Raw genomic sequence first — 27,930 nt, 5'->3', positions numbered from 1 at the left:
TTTGCTTATGTTTTTTTTAAATAGATACTTATTGCTCTTTTCTTACAATAATAAGCTGTTGAAACTTGAGGCTATAACCTTTTCTTTATTAGAAACTCATCTTTCCATTTTACAGCATTTTATTATTACTGTGACATTCCTCAGGAATGGCTCAAGAATCCTTTCTAGGACCTGTTGCTCTCACCCCATAATGAAGGCTGTTATTGGCCAAAATCTATAGACAATGTTGAGCAGAAACCAAAGGCAGCTCAAACATCGGTGTTATCTTCCTTTGATTTCCATTTGAACGTCAGGGACATAATTTTTAAGTATGACTTAGGTTTCATACATACCGATCTGACCTTATCTCTGTTAATCAGACTAATTTGCTTCATGTAGCAGTATCTTGATGACAAGACATCTTGAAATCTTTGAGTATCCACTATGTACCTAGCCACCTTCTTTTTAGTCACATCAAATACATGTGAAGAATCACTAAAACAGTAGAGAAAGAAACGGTCTTCAAATATGCAAATGTTCATAAATTCTGCTTTTCAGTTTTTATTAATGTTTGCAGTGTGGTGTTAAAACTGGAAACCAAATGCAAAACTTATGCGAAACCCATACTTTTGGGTCTGGTTTTGGCCATTACTGGTAATTCACAATGTTCTAACTTCATAAAACTAGCCTTTAATTGTTAAAGGATGAAAAAATGGTTTCAAACTAAAGACTTGATATTGCTAATAAACTTAGGCCTGAAGGTGAATCTAGTACTTGGAAGACCTTGGTTGAAGGAAATGGAGAGAAACATGTCTTTTTCCACAATACCATCATTTTCATTATTGACTTATCTCCCAGGTTAGAATGATAAATAATAAATCCTCTTTCAGCAAAGAATGAAAATATTATCCTTGCATGTAGATGTGTGCCAAAATGCTTTGTTAGTTACGGACGGGCCTTAATATGTGCTTAAATACTAAGAGAAATTCCTCAGTATTTGTGATAGCAACAGTGCCAGTAAAAATACAGACACAGGAACACATGCTGTTTGTCTCAGAGGCAAGAAGGAGCTAATGTTCTGTAAGCATCCAGAGGGAGAATATTTGGGTTTTTTCAAAGCACAGAAAAACACTGGTTAAAGGCAAATGAGCTGCTAGATAGCAACGAATGGTCCTTTGTAAGCCAGCACTCTTTGCCTCACAAAAAGCAAAGGAAAATCTTCTCTGGATAATTTACCCTGACTTTAATAAATATCAAGTGTTCTCTTCCTTCAAGGCACATACTGACTTGCTAACCTTCTTCTAATCTGTCTTAAGCTTTGTGGATATTTACCTCTTCATGCAATAAATACAGAGAAGTCAACAGAACCCAACTTCATGTCTATTTTTGAACTTGTGCCATTTCTTGGCCCGTTTCAGTGAAATTCATATAAAGCTTGAGATGAAAAATTAAACTTGTTCTATAACTGCTGTTATACAGTTATGTACTAATAAACTTGAACTGTTTAGACCTCTGGCTGTAAACAGAACTCCCCCACTTCTTCTAAACAGCTAGAGAATATTAGATATTTTTGACCTTTGATAGGTATTTCTTGTGAGACTGAATGTAGTATTGCTATACCGCTAACCTGTTGAATTCCATATTAAATTAAGTGTATTATATGACTTCTAATAAGATTCCTTAGATGGCTGGTTTGCTAGACAGTCATGAAGCATCCTGTGAAAGCATGTACTTCTCTAAAGACTAAATGATTACAAGCATATTTTTAAAAGAAAATGCTGGTATCTGTTTAGATCACTGATCTCCTATGACGCTTCCTGCTATACTTATCTGTTTTGCAGCTTCTGAGCAAAAATTGTGGAACAATGGAAGAAACCTGAGAAACTACTGCTTTTGTTTGTCATTGGCTTCAGTATCAAGTCATGCTGCTGATGGAGGTGGCAGGAAGGGGACCTTTCGTGATGTCAAAATCTAGCTTTAAGCCCCTTGATCACTATGCAGATACTGAAACGAGCAGTGCTGAGCTGCAGCATGGTGCTGAGGACAGTCTTTCACGTCTCTGTTCTGGCACTGAACAGTCTGAGTCAGATCCTTCTAATGCCTGCTCCCCATGAAATCTGAATATGTAGAGCTGCTACTGCTGCCTCTCTTGAGGGTTTTGAGCATGTGGGAGCTGTTGGGACATCTGCTGCCTGCACAGAGGTCAACTGAGCTGGTCTTCCCGGATGAATTTCTTCTCTGTCCTCATTGCATCCTTAAACTTACTTCACTAAACTTCCAAAGGTCTTGTGAAAATGGTGAAAATGAGATTTATTACAGGGTTGTTGCTCAGGGTGAAACATTTACTCCTTGAAAACTGCTTGCTTGATTGCAAACAAATTGTTTTTGAGCTAGATAATGACTGTATTGGTGTGTAAGGCTTCCCTGTACATGCCTTTTGCTCATCTGAATGTTAACCTGAGTGCTTCATGTGACAAACATACCAAGAGAAGTATAGTTCAGCTCCTAAGAAGCAATCGCTCAGGTATAGTGTGTATGCATGGAGGGGAAAGTCCAGTTTAAACACAGAAATGGAAGAATTGGTATAACTCCATGCTGGCTATGGGGAAGTGAAATATGGGAGGAAGGGGAAGGAGTTGAAGCATACAAGAACAACTACTGAGAAGAAAGGGGAGCTTGGATTGTGATCTATTCCCCTCTCCCAATTGCGATCTATGCCCCATCTTAAATCCCTTAGTCACCCTGTGGATGTCTCATGTCATACTGTTGTGGTTCATTGTCAGTGCTGACTCACCCAGAGTATGTGTCTTTGGTGCTGATTAGCAAACTGCTGCAGACAGAAATTAACAAAATTGTAATGATTTTCATGGTATTTAATAGAGCTAGTTGCATATTTTTCAGCTGAATGTTTTCCCTTCAGAAAATCAAAACATTTCCTGGGAAACTACTTATTTCCTGGAAAATTTTTGGCAGCAGATTGTTGGAACACCTTGTTTCCCTTTGAATGTTTTCATGGCATAAAACTCAAAAGGATAGATTAGCCATGAAAAATTGTGCAGTTTCCTTTCTCTCCAGTTTGAGCCAAGAGAGATTTCAAACTGTAGAAATTTTATGTGACCAAGGAATCAAGGGGAAAAATTGGGGTCTTCTGCAAAAGTACAGAGACATCACAAGTTTGAGACCTGAATTACCTCTTGGGAGAGAACTGAGTTGAGATCCAGACCAACTTCGGTGGTTTAAGTAGCCCTGTTAATTAGCACCATATCCCGACATAGCTACATTCCTTGATACTCATTAGTAGGAAATTGTAAAATAAATTATAAAACCTAAAGGGCATTGAATGTCTCCTACCTCAGATACTGAAAACAAGTACTGTAGTAGGAATAGGGATAGGCCATTCATGCTACTGCTTTCTCTTCCTCTGAAATTTCATGTCTTATTAAAAACCTTCCCAGTAGGATTATTAGGCTGGAATTATACATTAAAAATGAAAACACAGTAGTTATTCTCATGCCTACAAAAATAAATGGTTAGCTTAACAGTATATTGTTTAGAGAAGTCAATTATACCTTAAAATAGGAGGAAGAAAAATTTTTAGCAATCTCTTTCAGACTAAGCCTCTGCTGAAATGTGTTGGATAAAAGCAGTGATGTAGCTGGGGGTACACAAGTATTTTGGTGTCTGCCTTTGTGAAGATTTGGGACTGATTGAATCAAACCCCGTGAGGGTGGCAGTCCCATTATGTTTGTTACAGGTTGATTGGTGTAATTGGTAGGTTTTTCTGAGGTTATCAACATATTCGGTCAAAAAGCTAATATATGCATTATTGCTCTGCTAGTTTTTAAGCCCTTTTCTCATTATAGGTATCGATCTTGATTAAAAGCTGTTCTCCAAATGTTTGGTTGCATTGACATGAAGCGATTCTTGTCTTCTCTGCTACCAGAGGGAAGGTATCTTCATTCAGGTTAATTGCTGGTGCCTGATGCTAAATGCAAATACCAGAGCACTGCTTGAGGTGAAAATTCAAAACTAAAAAAAAAAAAAAAAAAAAGGCTGTTAAAATATCCTTTCCTTCTGTATTTACCAGAACAGTGTGCTTTCCTTTGGCATTGCAATATGCTAGAGAAAATGTCAACAATACTGTTTTGAAGACAGATAATTTTCGGTTCTTTGTCAGTGAATGTATTGTCTCCGTCCTTTACCAGAAGCAGGGGAAGGGGAAGACAGTAGCAGACAGCAGTGGGTATAGAAATACACAACAATCAAAACAGAATAACCCAGTGCCAAAAGGAGGAGTGATGTACAGTTGTGTTGAGCTTAGACAAAACCAGAATCCTTGCTATTGTAATCTGAAATGCGTGAGTGGACCCTTGTGTCAATGATTGTGATGATGTGCACAGGCATAAATCTCCAGAGTTTGCAGGATCATTGTAGCCTTTTACAATAGATAAATTGTTAAAAAATAATACTTAGAGACACATACATGTACAAATGTATTCTCTATCCAAAGCTTTATTTAGTTAGGGCCTTATGATGATGCTTTGTTTATTATAACTTTATCGTGATAAAAGAAAACCTCTACTAGGTTCAAGATGTCCTGAAGTCTGTCTGTCTACACTGCATCCCACAGTTTTACAGGCAAGAGAGAAGGATGAGATAATCAGCACTGATTCCTATAAAGCCTAGGAATTATATATCAGATGGACTGGAGGGAGCTTTTTAAGGCTAGCAGTGATGTGTGGCTTAAAAATTTCCAGGATTGTTTGGTTTAAGGTGTTTGTAAACTTTAGTAAACCATCCCAATGGCAAATGATCCTCACTTAACATTTGGGCTTTATTCCTTGTCTGAAATGGTTTTGGCTCTGTTTCTGGCTTTTAGATCTTGCTATATACTTGTCTATTGGATTGAGATCCTTCCACTATAGGTTTCTGTGTTGTCTTACAGGTGGTAGGAAGTCATTGTTAAGTTACTCTTCTCAGTTAAATAGACTGATTTCTTTTTTAATTATTATTATTTTTTTGCGGTAGGTCAAATCATTTTTTAATCATTTTCATGACTCTTCCCTGAATTTTTCCACTGTATTTTTCTAGGTCCAAAGTAAAACCTGGAATCTTTTGTGACAAAAATTAATGCTTCATGAACTCAGTTTCAAAAGAACCCTAAATGAAATGTTTTGGTTTGTTGGTTGCCTGTCTGGAGGACGCTCTTGTCAATATTTCCTCTCAGCAGGCAAAACCAAGGAAAAAAATGGAGGCTTAGTTGTCTTGGAGGCTAAATGCCTTGGCTAGATGTTCTCTGTTGGTGTTGAATATGTGTATCTGCCCTCAGGCCAGCTGTAGTCCCATGGCTACCTGCCTGGAAGCCTCTTGTCAGATTGTGATTGGCAACAACTTCCCCAACATGTGGACAGGAACCCATTACTTCAGTTTTCCTGATGAATTTTTCTTTTAAATTCTATGTGTCATGATAAATAGATTTTCTGTTTGAGAGGTGGGAGGGGAATGGGGAAAACAACCCCAGCAGGGATTCCTAAAGGGGCTTTACTGAAAAGTGTATCTCTCTTTCCAGGGGTTGTATTTCTTTTTGCGGTGTGCCTATGAGAACATGAGTTTAAGCCCAATTAATACAGTGCCAGAAAAAGCTTAAGTCCTAGAGATTGTAATGAGAGAATTCCTCTTCTCTCTTATCACAGAATCGAGCTTTGCTGCTGCTGCTGCTCCAACCGAGCAGCACGTTGTCCCAGCAGAGCTCTTTCCTTGCCCTTTGGAGGGACTGTTCATTGTGTAGGCACATGCCAACATGAGTGAAGGCTTTCAGGCCTTTCAGATATTAGTTCAGAAAAACATCTCAGGTCCCTTAAAACAAAGCAAGAACTCTCTAAGTCCTTTGATTACTGTGTCTTGTGATCACAAAGGTCCTTGGGGCAAGGGTTATTTCTTGCAATGCCAGGCATCCAACTACTTAGCTGGCTACTATGATATTTGGGATAGAAATTGGTGTAAAAAGCTAAAAGAATATTCCTTTTTAATATGGAGGGCTTATTTCAATCTAGCTTTTACCCATTCTTTAAAATACAATAAAGAAAAGTTGCAGATGCGTAATGTCACCTGTCTGCCATTTTTTTTATCCCTTGTTTGAGAAGCAGAGAGATTCTACAGCATGCATCTCAAACATGCATGAACTATTTACGTTACTTCACCAAAAATTTAGCTAAAAGTAAGATAAATTAATACTGTCTTAAACTGAAATAATTTCTTTTTTACTGATATTCCAAATCAATTTAAACTGTCATCCTTAATTTGTTTTGTTCAACTCTAAATGGAGCTGCAACCATAGTAATAAGGTGGGAAGATAATAAAGTCACGCTTACTCTTTAGGGATTCTTCTTTCTTTTTACAAAGTCTCATATATTAATGAAGCAGATGCTCACTATTGATCTCCTTTTAAGAGCCAAAATAATTTATATTATTTAATTGAATGGCATGAATACTCCCTTGTTTTGGTTAAGTGAGAAAGTAAATAGAGGTATGCTTGAACACAAATATTGATATAAAAATGCACTTAAAATCTTCTGCTTTGAAAAATTTTCAGAGATACCCTCTGTTCCTACCATCCTGAATCCCTGTCCTGGTTTCGGCTGGGATAGAGTTGATTTTCTTCCTAGTAGCTGGTATAGTGTTATGTTTTGGATTTAGTATGAGAATAATGTTGATAACATGCTGATGTTTTTAGTTGTTGCTAAGTAGTGTTTCTACTAAGACAAGGACTTTCAGCTTCTCACGCCCTGCCAGCAAGAAGGCTGGAGGGGCACAAGAAGCTGGGAGGGGACACAGCCAGGACAGCTGACCCAAACTGGCCAAAGGAATATTCCATACCGCGTGACATCATGCCCAGTATATAAACTGGGGGGAAAGCTGGCTAGGGGCTGCTGCTTGGGAACTGACAGGGCATCGGTCGGCGAGTGGTGAGCAATTGCATTGTGCATCACTTGTTTTGTATATTCTAATTCTTTCATTATTATAATTGTAATTATTATTAACAACATTATTATTATTTTCTTCCTCTTCTGTCCTATTAAACTGTATTTATCTCAACCCACAAGTTTTACTTTTTTCTGATTCTCTCCCCTATCCCACTTGGGGCGGGGGGGGGGGGGCGGAGTGAGCAAGTGGCTGTGTGGTTCTTAGTTGCCAGCTGGGGTTAAACCATGATAATCCCATTGGAGATAAACTCTTACAAGACAGGATAAACTTTTAAGGACACACCTGCTTCTTCAAGGTATTGCTCCTTAAATCTCATTTGTCATTTATCTTCTCATTTGAAGTGCTACATGATAAATGACCCAGTGAAGATACAATATTTGATGCCATGCACCTCTCTTTTTATGCCTTTAATAAAAATTGAGACTTTGCTAGGAAATGTTTTTCCTTTAATGACTTTCCTGATGTGTTTGGATTTCAAATAATGTTTTCATTTTGTCTAGTTCTGTGTGACATTATTCTGGTTCTTGTGAATGACATTTAAATGATTATTCTTAGGTAATGAATAATTCTATTCAAAGAATTAATTTTAGAGAAAGATTCTCTACAATAGAGGTAAAAAAAAAACAAACACACAAGAATAAAGGAAACTTTGGCTTTTTTGTGTCTAGTTTCCACTGTGGAGCATCAGAGGAATACAAAAGTCATCAGTTGTCAGTCATCACACCAGTGACACTGTTTCCAATTTGATTTAGCTTCCAATTAATTGAAACGGGCAGTATTGATTGCTGCCACTAAAAGAACTGGAAGTTATTTCATATGACAGAAGTCAAATGGGATGTTTTGGAAGATGAGTCCAACTCTTAAGCAGATATGCTTATTTTCTGTTTGGTATTTGTCCTTGCAGGAAAGAATCCTATTTGCATTTGGAAGGAGATGCTTATTCATAGTTGAATGTGTTATTCATGATCCAATCTACTGCAGTTTATGAAGGCTTTCTAGTCCTCAGGTGGTTCTTGGATGCCATCTTGAAAGTTCATATATTTGGGCTAGCAGTTTTTTCTTATCTCAGAACTTCTTCACCTGCGGAAACCTACATCTCTCTACTTTCACCAGAATTAATCACCTCATATTCTGTCACTTGCTGCCTGCCAGAAATTTCAGGGTCAGAAATAATCAAGAGCTTTTTTCTGGATCTTGCTTAATAGATTGGGCAATGAAGCCCACAGCATTAGTGCAGGTCAATGAATTGCTCTTGAAAAACTGGGAGCATCACCCAACAATATATTTAATTTCATTTGCTTCAGTGAATAGCTGTTCCATTCCTGGATCAAGCCTGAATCTTGCATATGGCAGCCAGGCAGTTCACTGATGCTTAGTTATCAGGCTTATCCTAAATGATGCTTTTCACTAGTTTTATTTAGTGTTTGAGTCTAAATGAGTAAAAAAAGCCTGAACCAGGTTTTCACCCTCTTCTTGGAAATAAGGTCAAAGCATACCTTTGACATACATAGATACTGCAGGAAATTGAGCCACAGGATTTTAATGAAAAACTTTACCTGCAAAGTTGATCTCCGCTAGGGAAATTAAAGTGGGAAGGAGACTTTCTTCTGCTTGCTACACCACTCTCCAAAGAAATAACATCACATACCAGGGTAGTAGCACTGCTTTATTGCCAAAGCAGTGCTCAGGTGCTAGAGAAGAGGTCTTGTAAACCTGTGTCACAATGCCGCATGGTGACTCCCACTGGAATGAGGGACCCTGGCATGTGTGCGTGTACCATCTGTCGGCTTTCTTGTTCCACTAGTTTTCCACCAAATTCTGCCTCTTGTTCCTACAGTACTGTGGGAGTGGGAGGAATGGCTCAAAATTCCTTGTTAACTTCTGTGAAGATATTTCATTTTTGACTCGATATACTGCAGTCTACAAGCAGTCTGAGCACTTTGAATTTCAGTTAAGTTACTTACAGGGATGGGCTTTTCCTGGATGTGTGGCCTAAAGCATCATAATGTCCATGCAGGAGTAGCTTTTGTGCCAAATGAAAAAGAAATCAATATAAATTATTGATACTTCAGATTACTGTGGCTGCTCCAAACTGTCAGTCTGTGCTGGAAAATGATATCCTGGGTTTTGGAAGTAAGCCGAGGGATCCTGAGGGTTTGCAAAACAGTTGTCCCCTTAGGAGGAGAAGGAAGTTTGCATTTCTAGGAATGTGCTTTCTGGTGCTTGATAAAGAGGTGCATTTCCACTTCCATTGTGTTCAAACTTATGTCATGTTCACCTTCTAGGTGGATTTTTTTTTTTAGGAGTCATCGCAATTGGTATACAGTGATGTTCAACACTGGCTAGCCTACAGATGGCCATGCAACTTTCTGTTGTAGACCAGAGTTTAAGTAAAGTTTTTGTCAAGGTTCGGAGTTTGCCAGCCCCCTGGGGTGAGGAGGACTAGGGTCACTTGTTCTCAAGCTGCCTGCAGACCTAACATGACAACCTTGCTTAAATCTGGAAGGATGTTTTTTGAAAATAAATGTTGTTAATTTTTTTTAAAAGGCAGGCTAAATTCTGCTCCAGAATGTTTTCTGTAATCTGTGGTGTAGTTGTAAGCTACTCAAAACTCTGCTTTTCCCCCATAAATCATTCTTGACTCTGTCTCAAAGTAGAACATTATTTTATATAATTTAATTTTTGGTTTTGGTATAGTAATGATCAAGTTGAATAATTAAAAAAAAAAAAATCATTGTTTCCCAGCCAAAGTTGCAGTCATATCCTCTTAACCCATCCCCATTTCAAGGTAAAATAAGTGTGTCTGTCTTCCAAGGTGTTGACAGATGAGCTGCAGCAGTTGAAGTTACCTTTCCCAGGTGCCCATCCTTACTGGGAGGAGAGTCAGAGATAGAATGTGTCTGAGCCTCAGGCTGTTCAACACAGAGTCTGGCAGCCTTGCTCCAACCCATGAGAAGTGTAAAGCAAGCTGTCAGGTTTTGCACTCGAGTGGGAGAAGTGAGAATACATTCCCTCCTGCTGACTATGCAGGCATGGTGGCAACCTTTCCCTATGGTGATAACTAACTGTTGCTAGCATCTTTCACTGCCATAGACAAGTGTGTATCAAAGACTTAAATGCTCTTCATATATTTAAAGCTCCACCTGTCCTGAGAGCGTGTTCTGCCTAGGGTTGGATCAAGGTCTTTGACATCTACTCTGAGGTGATAGCGTTTCATTCACAGCAGTGTTCTTGAACACTTATACAATATTAAACTGAAAGCTCGTATTAATGCAGAATGAAATTTCATACCTTAAGTGCATAGAAGTCAGGAAAGAAAGTTAACTATCTCATCGTAATATCAATTCACCTACTTGTATAATTTCTCTAGATTACTGGGAAAACAGATATTGTACGTAGGAATCCACAAGATGTGCCAAATACAATAGTTAATGTCAAACATTGAGTTAATGAGGCCTTAATTTTTATTTCCTTATTTCTGTGTAGCTAAAACTTTCTGCCTTTAAAGGTGACTTCAAGGCTTTTTTCTTTTCTTAATTTGTGCTTTGGATAGATTATTAAAGAATCTACTACCTTGTGTTTACTGACATGTGGATGCTTTCTGCTTGACAAATCAGGCTGGAATACAGAGATGATGCTTCTAGTAGTCAAATTGCTGTCTGAAGGAAGCAAACATTCTTAGAAACACCAAAATCGGACCTTTAAAAAAAGAAATTAAAAAAACCCAAACCAAAACCCCCCAAAACCTACCCTACTGCTTCCCAGAAAAGGCATAAACTCCTTTTCTCCTTCCCAAAGAATCTTTCATCTTTAGTACCTGTTACTGGCTATTACTTTACTGTTTAGCAAGCTGTCAGTTATCAGGAGCCTTCTCTCCCCTTTCCCTCACCAGTATTTTTGGAAAAATGATCAAGATAATGTACTAAAAGGATTGAAAAGAATTCCAGTATAGAAACCAGACTAACTACATTCTCCTTTGCTGTTTGAAGCTGCACATCTGCTCCCTTCCAGAGCTGGCTAGATCACTGCTACTTTGAAGGACTGTTTTGCTGCAAACCCCTCTCCTTGCTTTTCAGATTATGTGCTGATTAAGTGACTCATGTCACAGCTCCTGATTGAGAGGTCTGTTTCGGTGATTACATGAGAGTAGTAGTCTAGTGCTCCTAATCCATTTAAATCACTTGTAAATGACTTGCCTTCATTTTCTTTCTTGCTTCTACTATTGTGTGGTACCTACTTACTCATATGTCAAGGTGAGCTATTTCCTTATGCCTAAAGAATGGGCTCACGTAATCCCACAAACTATGAGGAAAACATGGCACTTAAGTAACTGTTGAAACTTTATTATAGGATGTGTATGGACTTCCATTAGACAAACAGCTAATCTACTAAGTTGAAAAAATTTCCTTAATTCTTTTCACCTGAGTTATCATGCAATTGTATCAGATCCAGAGGACTACTGACAGGAATTACAGGGCTGTCTTGATCTTCACAATGGGACCTTCAGTAGTGATTCTCTTGTCAAATACTGTTTTCTGGTCCCTACAGCATCTGAGCTAGTTGTTGGACTGCACAATATTTTTAGTGTTCTCCTAGGCATTAAGTCTTTTGGAGATGAAACCATCCTTTCTCTGTGCCTGCTGAGCATTAAATTGCAGGGGTGGTTAGACAGTATAGCTGAGATGATGCAGTGAGTTTGGGCCACTAAAGTGGGGCAGATTGTTCCTTCTTTTCTCTTTTTCCACCCTTCCCCTCCCTTCAGCCCTGCTCTGGGCTGTGTGGTCTTGTGTACTCCTTACATCAGCTCTAGCTCTTTTATGACCTTGCCATAAACTAATTGAGCTCACTACCCCAGAAGAAAGATGGTCACTGCATTTGTTGGGTTATTTTCCTGCTGGATTAATGAGGTGAATTCTTTTACTACACAGTTACAAAAACATTAGTTGTGAATAATTGTCCAGTAGGAAAAGTAGTAGAGGCATCCTCCTTCCAAATTTCTTTCATCTCTGTATGTGTAAGTAACACAGATAATGGCTTCTCTTCTATGAGCAATACTAAGGTACGCAGTAATTTTTTTTAGAGTGAAGCTCTCTTTTTTTTTTTTTTTTTGCAGCATCTGTAAAATAATATTTTTGCAGCTTGTTACCATCTACTCAGAGACAGGGTTTTACTTTCCCCTTTATGAGCTACATACCTTACCTCAAATAATTGCTTGTGCCTGTTATTAGCTGACTAATAGATGACCATAAAATTGATTTTAATAGTCCATTATACCCTGTGTGGACCCTGGGAGACTAAAAAGGCTAAGATCTTTGAGCATAAAAAAGAAAAATATAAGTCAATTTAATTGTATTGGATGAAAACTGCGAAGAACAAAATCTTTGCAGCGTCAGGTAGTTGTTGTTTTCTTGATGTAGCTTAAATTTATCTTTCATATAGTTCTCTGCATTAAGATTAAAATTTTATTTTGAAAATGTTTTGATATTTTTGATACCTTTGTTTTGATACCTTTATTTTGAACTGATCTTAAGGAAGAAGATCAGAGTTCCCCAAAGGGAAATTTAAAACCACCTAACTGCATCTGAGTCAGCAGAACTTTTTGGTTTCTTATTTGCTTTTTTCTGTGTTATAATGGAAAAGTTGATTCAAAAGGAAAACAGAAACACAATTCTGAAACTGTTAGAACAATTTATTAAATTGGTATGTGGTTCTACCTGATTATCTCAGTCCTCTGACCTCTGGGACAGGTATATTTTCCCCATTTCTAGTGTCATTTGAGGCAACAGGAGATGCTTGAGAATTATCAGGACTTGGCTCACCTCAACTAGAAAGGAGCTTGGAGTTGGTAAGCAGGAATATGACTCTATGTGTTAATGCAACTGCTCTCAGGAACAGATGCAGCCTCTGCAGGAATGGGCAGGGTGACCAGCCCTAATCACATCAGCTGGCATGGGGATGGGATGCCTGTCTTTCTTACCTCCCTCCCCCACCAAGTGCTGGCCAGCAACATCTCTGGGGCCTGGGGATAAATCTGCACTTGTTTGATAGTATTGTTGATTCTATCCAAATTTTGGAACTGTTGCAGCACGTTAGCACTTGATATCTCTGCTCCAGTCTTGTTCAGAGTAGATTCTAACTGACTTTGTTAATCAGTGACAAAATATATAGCTTTTTTCCTCTTTTGAGTTGTTTTGGTACTTAAAAATAAATAAATAAAATTCATATCTTGATGCTACCCTGATTTCTATTGACAAGTATACTTGTTAATGTTGTGTGTTTTAAAGAAGCTTCCTTGTTTAAAGGCTAAAAGGTTAATAACTGAACCCAGATTGTCTCCAGTGAATCAAGCTCAATTTTCTTGAGCTTATTGAAAGCAATCTGCTTCAAAGAAGCCAATTAGAGTGAAGAATACAGAATGTCTGGGCAATACTGTCTATGTGTTCTCATGTATATTATGCATTTCCTTCCTGCAATTTTGAGAAATCATGTAGTTGTCTAGCTCACTTTCCCTTTTGGTGCTGGCAGTGGGGAAATCAAAATACATCCCCCTCCAAAATGTCTAATTGGACCTGGTGTGATACAACAACAAGGATGCTCTGATACTGGTAGCTAAGTAACTTTGCTAATAAAGATGTTACTGTCAGATTCATCAGCTTCCTGTGGTTGAATTGATGGCTATTGGCTGGCTTAGATGACACAAAGGATGCAAAAAACCCACGTTTGTTTAATTAAGGATCCTTACTTGAGGCTTGTAATGTTAAGTAAGTAAGTGTGCTTTCCATCTGCATTTTTATTTATATTTAAAGTTACATTTGTCCTACTCTGGTGGATTGTTTTGAACTTGAGAATGGTAATTGAGGAGCCATCGTTGTCATGTTTTGTTCTATTCGGGAGGGAAATGTTTCTTCATTATATAGAAGATGATAGCATCACCTCAAACCTGGGTGTAGATGACCTTGAATTTAGTAACAGTTGAATCGAAAGGTCTGATTTTTTAGGCTTATCTGTGTTATGTGGGCTGTGGATTTGCAGATCTAAGTTTTGACAGCAGTTTCAAAATTATTTGCTTAAGTCCTGAAAGCCTTATTTTGTGGAGACTATGATAGAACATGTTACAACTTTGAACTTGCTTGATATCCCTTAAGCAATAGGTTTGGGGAACTGGTGGTGGATCAGATCTGATGTGGAGTTCACTTGAATCTGAGCCCTTTAAGGACTCCTTTTAAGCCTTTTGCTTCTGAGAAAGCATTTATACTGGAATATCTACCACCCACTCCTCATACTGTTGGCCTGAGACCTGAAAAGTCTCTACTTCTGTGAAGAATATTAAGGATGTTGGCAATAATCGTGTCTATCAGGTAGAAAATGGCTAGATACTATGAAGATGGGTGGGTGGCACATCCCCCGTAGATAAGGAAGTGACTGTCTTTCAACAACTACTTTACTGTTTCAGAAGCTTTCCTAAATCCTTCTTTGTCTTCCTTAGAGCTGTTTTAAGATAATCCAATTCTGCTTTTAAGCCCCAAAATGTTACAGCTAAAAATAGATGCTGAGAAACAGGGTTTTATTGTTTGTTTCCTTTAAAAAAAAAAAAAAAAAAGGCAGCACAAAATATCAAGGGGATGGAGGGAGAAATACTTCCAACAGCTTGATCCGCCTTCTCTTTGTATGAGATGGTGAATGTGAAAATCTGAGAGTAATTAATCAATGTGAACTTTCCAGATTCATCATTGTTAAAGTGCACCTGTGCCAAGCAACGTTGTGCTGATTCTGGGAAAAAAAAATGCAGCATATTCATTAACCACCTCTGGTTTTTGTGCCTCATTTGCAGAGCAGGGGCCAGGGAGAGGCGGGATTTTGGGTCGTGCTGAGCCAGTGCTGTACAAAGCAACCAGAGACTTTGGCTAAAGATCTAACTGTGCTCTGGGCTTTTTCCCCTTCGCTGCTTAAACTTCCAATGAGAATGGAGGCTACACCTGAGCCCTGATGGTCGTTTACGCAGTCCTATGTACTACACTGTTCCTGTGAATGTGTTTTTAAACAAGTTTAGTAGGTGGTAGCTTGTGCATAACTAGAAATCCTTTTAGTGGCATGTAGTTTTGGAGTCTATCTTCTTCTTCCAGTATATTGGAGAAGAGTCTGGCTGCAGAAGCGGTTACTGGAAGGAGGGGAGGTCTTGAAACACGCAGGCATGTGTGGAGCTAATGTCCTCCTCCTTGGCTGTGAGGTGCCTGAGAATTCTCTCTGCCCAGTGGTGATTAGTGTCTGCTGAGTGGTCTCGCTTGTGTTTGGCATGCTTGTGTTTCAGCTTTGCTTGCTGGCTGGCATATACAGCTGTAGGACTTATTTATGTATTAGCCTTGCCTAAGCAAATGTGGTCATACAAGGTTTATTTTGTTGGAACTAATTTTTCTGACAAAATTTTACCTGTGTTAATAAGGAATTAGAGAAAAAAATTAAATGTGAAACTTCCCAAACAAAAATTGGCGAACTTCTGAAACATGTTAATTTTTATTTTTTGTTTCTAATATATGGTCATCTTTGGTGCTACAGATATGGGAACATTTTATTTTATTTTACATGCTTTTCTGTCAAACCATTTAATAGGAAAAAAAAAAAATTGAGATTCTCCAAACAGTACTAATTAGAAATTGCCCTAGAGGATGTTGAAAATAATGGAATATCCATATACTGGCATCAATAATAGTAATATATAATTATACAGTACTACTTATTTGTCGTGAAATAATGAAAATCCCTGCCAAATGTGGAAGAAATAATGGGAGGTTCTGATGTAGTACTTCTGAAAGTTCAGCACAGTTTTCTGTTCAGAATTGCCATTTTATGCGTTCACAGGAATGAAAACTGTTTTTTGTTTTGAAATTTCCCACAAAGCAGAAATTCAGAATTTTGGTCAGCTTTCATACTCTGATAGTTAAAACAACCTTCTCTAGAACAGGAAAGCTATTCATAATTTGTGTATTCTTATGTTTGGAATATTAGACTTCTGGCTAGGTAATATAATCAAGGATTTGAAGGAGCTCTTATTCCAACTGTATATATGGCCACCAACCAGCACTGAAATTCTCTGACTGTATGGTAGGGTGTTCATTCACTTTTTTTGTCTTTAGAGTTTAGGCTGACTCAGATATTTTTCACAACTGTGTTTAAAAATAGGAGAGAGATACTGGGGTGTGACTGCATGATAGAATTCAGGAACTGCACCTGGAGTACAAATAAATAATAAAATAAAGATAAGGATTTATTAAATCGTGCAGAGAATCAAGGAAAATTACAGTCCATGTCTCCCACAGGTCCCATGCTTTTTAGCTGTCCACCTTTATACATTGTCTGTACAGGCTGTGTTGTACCCATTTCTCCTAGCTTGTATGTTGTGGCTGGCTTTTAACTACAGGCATTTACAATGCCAGCATCTCTGTAAGCTTGGCCAAGTAAAATATCTTGAATGCTCAGTGTGTATATGCAGGCTTGACTGTTACTAGTCAGCTGCAATGCCGCACACCAAGTCAAATAAAAGGAACCATTGTGGAACTTAAAAATATCCCCCTCCCTAAGCCCAAGGCCCTGTACCCCAACCGTTAGCCAAAGCTATCAAAAACCACCATAACAAGAACAACTGTAATCATTTCACATATGGATTGGTAATATGATTATTGATCTTGATAATATTGATAATAAACTGGATTGGCAATTTATGGTATTGCAGACCTCGTTTATGAAGTGCTACTTGCCATTAAAATAAATAGGTGCTGAGGGGAATTGATGAGTGTCAGAAAGCTCAGATGAATCTGGAACACCTCATGATGATACAGTACCATTCAAAACTATTTTACTAATCTTGTCATCCACCAACATGTCAATCATATTGATGATGGATATGCATTATTGTTGGCACTCCTGCCACCCTACTGCAGGTATGGGAGGGTAAGAGATGGTTGTGTCATACAGTATTGTAACAACCAGAGAGTGATAGATAACTGTGTCAACATGAACTGTGTAAGGACATGAGGCATGCAGGAAAACAAACTATTAAATGATGTGTTTTTAAGGGCATCATTGCTCCTTGGAGGCTTCTTCCTCGTGGAGAAAGGGAGAAGGCAGCTGGAAATTTAAGGCTCTGTGCTAGCAGATAGAACTAATGCAGTTGTGTTAGAAGGTATCATCAAGCTGGTGTTCTTAACTTTGGGTTCCACCAGTTCGTGCTGTTGTTGGTTTGCCCCTGCTGTAGACTGCAGCAGAGCTGGGAATAAACAGAACTGGCCCAAGTCAAAGTATTGTAGCTTGGGATACTGAACATGGAAGCTGAGAGAAATGAGGTCGTGATAAAGCGGTGCAGTACTCACAATACCAGTCTCTTGGGACTGCAATGTGCTTCAGGACCCACTGGGCTCTGGTAGGGTTTCTGCCTCTTCCCAGCTCTGAGAAAGTTTAAGGTTTTAAACTCTAGGCCACTCTCCTGTTGGCCTAGACCAGTCAATCATGTTCAGTCATGGATATGCACTGAACCCGACTATGTAGTCTGTAGATTACAAAATTAATGCCTGATGTGTTTTGAGAGCTACTTCCCTTCCATCTTCACCTTCCCCCACAAGACATTTGCATTCCATTCTCTTGTGATGCCCCAGGATTTAGCCACTGGGAACCAAAATAAATTAACATAATGCAGGGCCATCTGACAAGGAATTGAGGACTGCAGTTTTAGAAAGAGTATCTTACTGTAGGAACTCAAAAACACTCAAATTGTGGCTCTTTAACATGCCTTGAGATTATTCATACCTTATCTGAACTTGACCCTTTTAATGAGACAATGTTCCAGCAGTATTTTGTGTTGGGTAATGTTTCTTGCCCAGTCTCTCCTGCTAGTCTTTCTTGCAAATCTTTGCTTGTGATATTAACTGACTTCCCTAGTCAGAACAAAATCTTGCTCTTAAACACAGCCTGCATTTCTACTCAAGGTGAGAAACTCAGAAACTGCCACCATGTTTTTTTTTCCCACCTGTGTCCTTTTCAGGTTCTTGTGCTACTTATTGCATGAGATGAGTCAGTGTTTGAAATGCAGTCAAAATTCCAGATTTGCAGCCTTGATGGCTGTCAGATAGACTTTTAATCAGTTCTCTGAAAACCAGGCAGCTGCCTGGAATTGCTGTGTAGCAGGGGAGGCTTAGAGCTAGCATTCACTGCAAAGAACAAAGTAGAATGTATAATTTAATATAAATTCCACACTCCCCCCTGCCCCATGCCAAGGCAACAGTATGGTCTCTTTTGTGTTGCTTAGTGTTCCTCCCTAGGATGCCTGCCAACAACCTCCTGCATCCTTACTGCCCAGCACCTTGTTAGGGCTTTGAAGAAACTGTATGCGTATATTGCTAGCCATCACTTTGTGAAATAAACTGCTTTCAGAACTGTCATCTAAAAGCTGAGGTTTTAACTACTGCTTTTAACTGTACTGATTTCACAGCTAAAAATGCCTTAATGGAAACAAAAGTTACTGTATTAAAAATACATTTTCTTCTAAAGAAGGGGGAATTGAGATGCCATCTGTACTACTTCTGGCTCTCATTCAGCTCCTTCAAATGAATGCCAAATTAACAGCAGCACTTCTCCCTCCCTGCTTCCTTCTCCATCCTATAGCTCTTTCCCTAAGGTTCATCCAGAATCCTTGGGAAAATAGGGAATATCACCTCTGCAAAAACTTCAGTGGGAATTTTTCATTTATTCTGTGTTTATTCTCTGTGGCTGTTACAGCCCTAGTGTTTCATTGCTGAGGTCTGACTTCCCTTCCCTGCAGGGAGGTCGCTGCTTACCTGGGAAGGTTGGGCAGGAAGTTGTGTCGGTTCCTGCTGTGATGCTGCTTGCAGTTACTGGTCTCAGGCACCACTGGCCAAGGTCCATGGGCATCCCCTGACATTGGTCTCCACGTTTCCCATGTCTCCAGCATCTTCCCTTATTTCCCCAGACCTCTCCCTGAGCCAGGATCTTCACCTTCTTTCTGGGCCCCCTTCTTCTTTCTGAGACCACTTCTTCCTTTCAGGGCCCCATCTCTTGGCACCAGCCCTTTTTTTCTGGAAACCAAGTTCCCAGTTTCTCCAGTCTAAATAGTGTATGTGCAGAAGCACAGCAGGTGATCAGCCTTTTAATTGGTGGGTCCATCTTGTGTCTGTAGCTGGAGGATTCAAGATGTGCCACTTCTGTTTAATTCAGGTGTTATCGAATTTCCAAGCAGCCCATACTGGTTGCAGCTAGCAAATAGCAGGCTCCTGCTTGAGTTCAGGAGTTCAATTTTGGGCATTCACCCATGCACGTACACACAGGTATCTGCTGCCTGTTCGTGTTCACAATTTCAGCTGGTTTTTGCAGTGACCGCAGGTGTCTAACTCTTCCCCCTGTGGGATGTGATTCCATCCTTGGACCAGGCACCAAAAGGAACAGAACCTCATGTTTTAAAGGCATATTTTTTCAAGTTTAATAATTTTGATTATGTATGTGGGTTTTGTATAGGACAAAAGATGTTTTTGAGGTGGAGATAGTGCCAGTGTAGCATGTATTATTTCTGCCAAGGTAGGCTAGCTTTGTTTTGAAGAGGCAATTTAGTTACAGTGTGTTTGTTTCATGAATCTAGTTATCAGTGCAGTGTTTTCCAGACTGTGGATTGCAAGGGTAACACAAAGACAATTGCTCATGTTAATGCATAACATACAGTCCTGACTAGCTGGGATTTCTGCTTGTACCTTTTTTTTATAACAATAGCATTAGCTAAAACTCTCCTGAATGCCTTAAAATTTCTCTGCTCATCTCCCTTTTGAATAAAAACACTTTCTGTCGGGTTTTTTTTGCTAATTAATTTGGGGATAAGGTAGGGAAAATATTTTGATGTGACTGGGGAGGGCTGCTGGTGCTTGTGCCACTGCTTAGGTGGGAGGCTTTTTTTTGCCCTTTTTTTTTTTTTTCTTTAGGAAGAGGCTTAAAGCGATTCAATAGAGAGTGAAGCTCTGAATTCTCCTATGGAGACTTGTTTCATAGCCAGATTCCTATGACAGAAAATGCTTTGCCCCAGCTCTCATGAAGCTTGGTCTGGGCTTTGTGATCAGCATTGTCCCAAAGAAGCATAACTGTTTAGGAAATTTATAGATAGCAATTTGGTCTCCAGTGTAGCAGAGGCTCATCTGTTAATTGCTTTGAAGATTAAAGTCAAGACCTTGAACTGGCATCTGAAACTGACTTTAGAGATAAGCCCCAGCCGTGAACTTCTGTCATCTCCTTCCCAAAGCCTTTGGTATTTAGAGGATAATAGATAAGCAGGATATCCAGGACAGCATCTAACTGATGTAAAAGATTTGTTTTATGGAGACCTAAATTGTTTTGGGGGCAAAGCCAGTTCTTCTATCTAGATCTGTTATCCAGGGATCTCTCCAGAGAAGATGTCAGCAAAAAAAAATGTGTGAGTTAGGCCAGGTAGCCGCACCGAAATGACAAGTCAGTCAGGTATTGATAACATCCACTACATAAATAACAGCCACTCCAGTTTGCTGATTGAATTGAAATGATGATTTTTTTCTTTTAAATTAAGATGAATCTAAAGGAACATTTTCCTAGGTGTGGTGTTATTTCTTTTTGATAAAACAATGCTCTCTTCCTCTCTTCTGGTACTGCAGTACTCTGCTCGCTCTGCCCCCCCCCATTTGGATTGAGTTGCAATCCTTTACTTAATGAAGTGAAACATCTTATTCTGAGGTTGTTTAACCATTTTGTCATAACCTCTTTTTTTCAAGGCAGTTTCATTTCAAAATGTTTCTTTTCTTTCATGTTAAAAATGTTGAAGGTAAATGCTTCTGGCAAGTTAAACAATTTGTTTAGAGATGTTTAGAAATAACTGAATTACTTAGTAGTTTTGGTTCCACCGCTCAATGTCATTCTTCATCAAGAGCATCTCCATTAGTCAAGTATGATGCAAGCAAATAGGGATGTTTTCTCAGAGATACTCTACTGTCAGCATGTTAGAGGCTGATTTGAATACAATGTTTAAGTGAGCCCTGTGGATGGCATTTGTTTGTATGGTGTTTGAGAGCAGTGCCTAAGGAATAGTTGTTTCATTTGGCCAGCTAAAAGGACAAGGCTGCAGACACTCCGTGCACCGCAGAGCTTGTAGCATGTTGCTAAATGGGGGAAAATTAAGACCTTCTAAGAAAGATAGTGACAACAGATTTAATTAGGAAGGGATACGTTTCAGAGGAAAAGAACATAGGGTGTTGAAGATGGGGGTGAGGAGTAGTGAGCGAGCAAGTAATTGGTGAAATCTAAAATGGAAATGAATTGAAGATGCTGCATGGCAGGTAATGGGAGGCAGTCTGAACAAATGACTATCAGTGAGACGTCTGATCAAAAAGAGGTATGTTTTTACAAAAAAACAAAATGCCTCAGTCTGCTTTGGCTGTTTCTGCTTCTATCTGGTTCCTCCCTAGATTTCCTTTCCTAGGATTGCCGTTCTTGAAGTTCATTTTTTCTGTTAATACTAGTGAGGTAGCCCAGTGTGGGATATGGTTTGCCTGTCTCATGGGCTCAGGTAATACAGTCTGTCCTCTTTGCATTGCCTGGCCTGGGGCATCAAACAGTGGAGTTATCCTTCTTGGTGCTTCCCTGCTGGTTATATGTTATAGTTGGTAGTAGGTGGATAACTAATGTAACTAGCAGTGTTGCTCAGCTTGGGGAAGTGCAGGAGCCCAAGGGAAAAACTTCAGGCAGCCACAGGCCCTTCCAAGCTGCAGCCAAGGGTGAAGGTATTAAGGAGATGTGGAAATAGGTATGGGGCCCTGAGTTCTGTTTCAGGAGATCGTTAGAGCACCTGAAGAGGGAAGAAAAGAGCCTTTCCACCCTTCCATTTTATAGGAGGGAAACAAGGGAGGAGTAAGAGAAAGAAAGGACTTCCTTGAGTTTCAGAGCTCTTACTCAGCTGCTGTGGAGCTTTCTGAAAATGATTCTGGGAGAGATCAGTGCTCCCCTTTTGCTCAATGAGCAAAACCCTCTGTTCCTTCTCTCGCTTCCCTGCCCCCCTCACTCCCACTGTTTATTGTGCTATATAAAGTGGATGTTGTACTCTTGCTAGCCCTTGTTCTCATGGGGGATTTCAACTTTCTAGATGTCTGCTGGAAATACAACACAGCAGAGAGGAAACAGTCTAGGAGGCTCCTGGAGTGTGTGGAAGACAACTTCCTGGCACAGCTGGTGAGGGAGCCAACTAGGGAAGGTGCCCCGCTGGACCTGCTGTTTGCAAACAGAGAAGGACTTGTAGGTGATGTGATGGTTGGAGGCCATCTTGGGCATAGCAATCACAAAACGATAGAGTTTTCGATTCTTGGAGAAGTAAGGAGGGAGGTCAGCAGAACTGCCACCTTGGACTTCTGGAAGGTAGACTTTGGCCTGTTTAGGAGCCTGGTTGACAGAGTCCCTTGGGAGGCAGTCCTGAATGTCCAGTAAGGCTGGACATTCCTCAAGAAGGAAATCTTAAAGGCGCAGGAGCAGGCTGTCCCCGTGTGCCAACAGGCAAGCTGGTGGGGAAGAAGACCGGCCTGGCTGAACAGAGAGCTTTGGCTGGAACTCAGGAGAAAAAAAAAAAAAAAGAAGGAGAGTTCATGACCTTTGGAAGAAGGGGCAGGCAACTCAGGAGGACTACAAGGATGCCGTGAGGTTATGCAGGGAGAAAATTAGAAGGGCCAAAGCCCAACTAGAACTTAATCTGGCTACTGCTGTAAAAGACAAGTAAAAATGTTTCTATAAACACATTAGCGACAAAAGGAGGGCTATGGAGAATCTCCATCCTTTATTGGATGCGAGGGGAAACATAGTGACAAAGGATGAGGAAAAGGCTGAGGTACTTAATGCCTTCTTTGCCTCAGTCTTTAATGGTAAGACCAGTTGTTCTCTGGGTACCCAGCCCCCTCAGCTGGAAGACAGGGTCGGGGAACAGAATGAAGCCCCCATAATCCAAGGGGAAATGGTTAGCGACCTGCTACACCACTTAAACACACACAAGTCTATGGGGCCAGATGGGATCCAACCAAGGGTACTGAGGGAGCTGGCGGAAGTGCTCATGCAAGCCACTTTCAATCATTTATCAGCAGTCCTGGCTAACCAGGGAGGTCCCAGTTGACTGGAAGTTAGCAAATGTGATGCCCATCTACAAGAAGGGCCGGAAGGAGGATCTGGGGAACTACAGGCCCGTCAGTCTGAACTCGGTGCCAGGGAAGGTTATGGAGCAGATCAACTTGAGTGCCGTCACGTGGCACGTACAGGGCAATCAGGCCCAGTCAGCATAGGTTTATGAAAGGCAGGTCCTACTTGACTAACCTGATCTCCTTCTATGACAAGGTGACCCGCTTAGCGGATGAGGGAAAGGCTGTGGATGTTGTTTACCTGGACTTTAGTAAAGCCTTTGACACTGTTTCCCACAGCATCCTCCTGGAGAAACGGGCTGCTCATGGCTTGGACAGGCGTACTCTTCGCTGGGTTAAAAACTGGCTGGATGGCCGGGCCCAAAGAGTTGTGGTGAATGGAGTTAAAGCCAGTTGGCGGCCGGTCACAAGTGGTGTTCCCCAGGGCTCAATATTGGGACCAGCTCTGTTTAACCTCTTTATCAATGATCTGGACGAGGGGATCGAGTACACCCTCAGTAAGTTTGCAGATGACACCGAGTTGGGTGGGAGTGTTGATCTGCTTGAGGGTAGAAAGGCTGTACAGAGGGATCTGGACAGGCTGGATCGATGGGCTGAGGCCAACTGTATGAGGTTCAACAAGGCTAGGTGTCAGGCCCTGCACTTGGGTCACAACAACCCCCTGCAATGCTACAGGCTTGGGGAAGAGTGGCTGGAAAGCTGCCTGCTGGAAAAGGACCTGGGGGTGTTGGTCGACAGCTGGCTGAATATGAGCCAGCAGTGTGCCCAGGTGGCCAAGGCGGCCAATAGCATCCTGGCTTGTATTGGAAACAGTGTGGCCAGCAGGACTAGGGAAGTGATTTTGTCCCCCTGTACTCAGCACTCGTGAGGCCGCACCTCGAATACTGTGTTCAGTTTTGGGCCCCTCACTACAAGAAAGACACTGAGGTGCTGGAGCGTGTCCAAAGAAGGGCAACAAAGCTGATGAAGGGTCTAGAGCACAAGTCCTGTGAGGAGCGGCTGAGGGAACTGGGGTTGTTTAGCCTGGAGAAAAGGAGGCTCAGGGGAGACCTTATCGCTCTCTACAACTACCTGAAAGGAGGTTGTAGCGAGGTGGGTGTCAGTCTCTTTTCCCAAGTAACAAGCGATAGAACAAGAGGAAATGGCCTCAACTTGTGCCAGGGGAGGCTTAGATTGGATATTAGGAAAAATTTCTTCACTGAAAGGATTGTCAAGCATTGGAACAGGCTGCCCAGGGAAGTGGTGGAGTCACCATCCCTGGAGCTATTTAAAAGACATATAGATATGGTGCTTAGGGACATGGTTTAGTGGTGGACTTGGCAGTGCTACGATAACGGTTGGACTTGATGATCTTAAAGGTGTTTTCCAACCTGAACGATTCTATGATTCTCTGCTGCATCCTAGCCCTGCAGCTGGTGCTCTATTTTGAGAAGCAAGATGACGAAAAGAGGATCCTATGATTTGGTTCAAATTGCAGCCCCTCTTACCAGCTCAAATGGGGCTCTCCAAAACAGGAATGGTGCCTTCCTTCTCTTTGTTTTTTATTAGACATAAATATATTGATCCTGTAGGTAATGGCTATCCTGTGATGTATGAACCAAGCACAAATGGGATTCTGGTTAACTTCAGGGAGCTGCAGATAACTTCGTTTTTACTATTTGTTTTCTTTGTAGCAAAGACTGGCTACCAAGCACTTGCATAAATTGTTTGTGTGAAGAGAAACACAGGGCAACCCTATAGAGCATGGTACTGCTTCTTTGCTCAGTTTTTATCATGAAAGTATCTTAAAAGTTAAGCTTATTAATAATAATTATTGCTTGCGGGTAGCAGAGATGCATCAGTGATCTTTCACACAGGGATCTGCTACCTATGTTAAACTTGTCCCTGCTGTAGAAGCAATTGGTAATCCCTCTTTTATTGACAAAAATAAGTCTCTTCAGCTGTAGAGGAAGATGGACGTGGGTAACTGCTGGTTTATGTCCTGAACTAATTTCCCAATGAGAGATGCACACACACAAGGATTTCTTGGTTACTGTGCTATTAGTGTTTATCTTAGTATTTATTTTAATACTGATTTGTCTGGTTTTTGAAAAGTAAAATGAGCTTCCTTTGCATGCATGAAGAAAATACTGTTCCTACCAGAGCCCATGCACAAAAATGTGCCTGAAAAAATCATAGCTGTTTTTATCTCTGTGCAAAATTATGAGACACTAATGATCTTAAATTCTACAGCTCAAAATGCTACATATAATACTGTTACAATAATCTCCTCATAGAGCTTGTAAAAGCAAGGCATCCTAGGGCAGTTACACATAAAATGATAACCTCACTGCATTTCAGATACACAACATGAATAAGGAAAATCTTTGTAGATGCTGTGACTAGCATTCTGCAAGTATGATGAATACGTATGTATCTTTAGCAAATTTTGTTATAGAAGTCATAGCTGATGAAGAAGATTTTCAAATGTTTCAGACAATGGCAGCTTTAAAGAAATATAAGCAGCATAATTTTTTTTGGAGGGGTGTGATGTGTGTCTGAACTGAATTTGGACCATATCAGTTTACAGATAGTCCTAATTCAGATGAGACTTAAAGTCAGTTTTGAAAGTTGCAGCTTCAAGCTTCAGTACATGTTGTCTTGTCATGGTTTCTTTAGTGCAGAGGTACCTGTGGAAATGGGGATAATCTTAGATTTTCACCTAGGGAAAATTCTTTGTGACCTCTTTTAATTTTTAAAAAAATTCTAAATAGCACAGTGTTGTATTTTAAGAACTAAAGTTGAAAACAAATTATTGATTGGGTAAGTTTTCAAGGATTGACTGGACTATGTTTCTCTGTCATTGATCATCCATAGCTTTGAGGTACACAAACCAACAACTTCTTTCTAGTTTGAGCAAAACTGTGATGCCAGTTGAAGTTTTCCCTCAGTATGGGCTGTGGTCTTTTTATCCACATATTGAGGATTCTTTGTTCGGCCAGGTCTTGATGTTTTTGGCACCTGCAGCTTTCATTGACCTAAGAGAGATCAGTAGGTAATACAGTAGCCTGCGATATCAGCCTGTTGGAACTGAGCAGAGTTTAGTGAATATCCTTTGAAATCCTGTTTGAAGGCAGCTGTTATTTAGAAGGCTTAAAATACTTGTTATAGATAGCTTGTGACATTCCCATCCATCTTGTCTGTGATCAAAATAAATTAAGAATTTTAAACAAAGCAGGAGCATTCAAAGAACTCAATAATACTGTACTGATTTATCTCTTTTCTATTTCTTTTCTGTCTTTAGGCTATAAAACTTCTTAAAATTGAGTAAGTCTTTAAAAATTAAATAAATTTTAACAGAAGAAAAATATTTTTGTTTTTGAAACAACAATGACAATATATTGGGGAAAAAGTATTTTTATTCTGCACTGATTAGAGAGAACTTCATACTTATCCCAATCAGTATAAATTGTAGAGATTAATTACAGGTGTAAATGTTGCATTGATTTTGTCCTCCACAAAGTTACAGGGTGCTTGAATCTGTGATTCTGACTAATGCCTATCTATAATGTTGGGCCATTTTCTGCCAACATAAACTTGTATAGATGCATTGATTACAGGAATATCGTCAGCGAAGACTGTAGCCATTATGAATGATATGGCTAGGACATGGATTACCTATTTGTTACTAACTTAACTACTATATCCTAAATAAAAATTCACTGATTATTTAACCAAAGCAAAGTAAAAGGATCATTCTGTCTCTACTTGCCAGAAATTTGCAATGGGTCAGTCACCCGAGTCAACCTCCAACTTTCTTGGTTTGGTAACCAAATGTTTGGATACTCTCCAAACGTTGTTGGAAGTTGTTTGATCTGCATTGTTGAACTGGAAGATCTGAATCTTAAAACAGTCCTTCTGTTTTAATCAAGTGTTGAGACTAAGCATTAAAATGAGAAGGTAAAAAAGTGAATATCAAAGGCAAGAGAAGTAGCTTAATGCTCTCGGATATCAAATAAGCTGTTGCTGGGTTAGGCTTTGAGTGAGCTCTTGTCTGAAGGAGCGGGCCAGATCTATCGAAGGGTTGCTTTGTGTCATTTCTGAGTTGGTGACATTAGGCTGTTTTAGAGGAGAGTTGATGAGAATCTTTATAACTGTTGACTATCTTTAAAATTGAACCATACCAATTCATACTAGAAATGATAATGAACACTAATTCACCAGCTACCACCAGATGTTTAAAGATCTATTTATTATCTGTTACTGTTTTCTATAATGATGCTCACTGTTTCAGGCTAGTTCTTTAAGCAGTTGCTGTTGATAGCTCCTCAATTTCAGGCATGATTTTCTTCTGAAGTTTTGATCATCAATAACTGATTTCAGCTGAAACTTTTTATTCTCTCTCTCTCTGCACCCCCCCACCCCACCCCACCCCCCTGAAGTTAGCCCTAGACTGCTTCACTGGATAGTCAGAATTGAGAGGGGTGATCTGCACACTTCGCTGAATACTGTGGTTTATGGGCTTTTTGAGAATCTACTTTTGTGCTAATTGCATACGGATAAAGAGTAGTTACAATGAACTGCTTTGTCAAAGAGTGCCCTAGTAGGTTCAGATTAATTTTTGAGAATGATTTTTAAATATAATTTGGGACCTTTGGTGAGAGCAAGAAAAAGGCTCAAACTGAGTTTTCACAGATTAAGTCATGCAGCTCTTTGGCTACCTAATAAGGCAACCTGAGAGAACAGCTCTAAAGAGGACAAGTCCTCAAGAGATCAGCAATGCTGGGACTGTAGCACTTAA

This window comes from Gymnogyps californianus, chromosome 2 (assembly GCF_018139145.2).
Source record: "Gymnogyps californianus isolate 813 chromosome 2, ASM1813914v2, whole genome shotgun sequence".
NCBI lineage: Eukaryota > Metazoa > Chordata > Aves > Accipitriformes > Cathartidae > Gymnogyps > Gymnogyps californianus.
Note: the sequence above shows the minus strand (reverse complement) of the source record.